This window comes from Octopus bimaculoides, chromosome 20 (assembly GCF_001194135.2).
Source record: "Octopus bimaculoides isolate UCB-OBI-ISO-001 chromosome 20, ASM119413v2, whole genome shotgun sequence".
NCBI classification, from domain to species: Eukaryota; Metazoa; Mollusca; class Cephalopoda; order Octopoda; family Octopodidae; genus Octopus; species Octopus bimaculoides.
Window position 1 is genome coordinate 24,293,464 of NC_069000.1, and position 1,306 is coordinate 24,294,769.

Consider the following 1,306-nt stretch of genomic DNA (forward strand, 5'->3'; position numbering starts at 1 on the left):
AGTGGGGGAGCATCATAGCCATGTGTTGAGAGGAGTTCTTTGGGGTTTGAATAATTCACCTTTGGAAACATGGGTGTTTTGCTCAACATCCTTAAACAAGCCTTATTCAGGGACCTTTTGAGCGGGATGGGCTACTCGACCTGAAGAAAATTCTAACTGGGCCCCACCTGCGAGGTCATGCGCTGTTTATCTTGATATGAAATCACCATGTCGCGCACATATGGTTATGATGCATGTGCCTGGTGTACCCTTATCAGACGGGTAGTCATGATGGGTATATTGGGCTTTGTATATTTTACCCCAGTGTCACTTTGATGGCATGCACTGCTCTCTCAGTCAATAATAATAATAATAATAACAATAATGATAATCCTTTCTACTAAAAGCACAAAGCCTAAATTTGGGGGAAGGAGACTAGTCGACTACAGCGACCCCAGTGTTTCACTGGTACATAACTTATCGACCTCGAAAAGATGAAAAGCTATTTTGGAGGTCTTATAGCATAGTTCTACCTGCAACATTCCTCTTCCCCCATTATTTCTAGTTAGGTACAGACGATCAACGTCTGCTATTATTATTATTATTATTATTATTGAGTGTGAGAGCAATGCATGCCATCAAAGTGACACTAGAGTAAAATATACGAAGTTCAGCGATTTTCCAGGCAACACTGGCAGAACGAGCCAGGCTAATCGACTAGACTTAATTATTGAAGACTAATGTAGACTAATAGATGCAAGTGTTCCTACTGAAAAAAATATATCTGTAAAAGAATTTGACAAATTAAGTGAATATAAGGATCTGGAAGTTGAAATACAAAATATGTGGCATCTTAAAGTGAGAACTGTTCTTGTCATTGTAGGTGCCCCTGGTATGATAAAAAAGGGATGTCAGAAACATCTAGATAAGATCCCAGGAGAACCATGCCTCAGAGAAATCCAAAAGGTTGTGCTGACATCGTTAGAAAAGCCCTAGTCATTTAAATGTCTGTGTCGTATTACATGAAGATATTTCGCTACTATCCCTACCACTTCCTCTCCCCAAGCTTTCAGTCAAAAAGTAACATCTCTTGTCCTTCACTCGTCCTAGGACGCTGGGCGTGTCTCGGCAAGTGATTGTAACAAACATACAGATTAAAAGTAAATAATAATAATAATAATAATAATAATAATAATAATAATAATAATAATAATAATAATGATGATGATGATGATGATAATAATAATAATGAAAATAATAATAATAATAATAATAATAATAATAATAATAATAATAATAATAATAATAATAATAATAATAATAATAA

The 1,306-nt window shown here is 35.6% G+C and overlaps 1 protein-coding gene across 1 annotated transcript in view; it reads right to left on the reverse strand.

The window, feature by feature from the left end:
• Positions 1–1,306, reverse strand: part of LOC128250356 (zonadhesin-like) — a 129,511-nt gene that overhangs the window by 50,320 nt on the left and 77,885 nt on the right. The window lies entirely within an intron of this gene.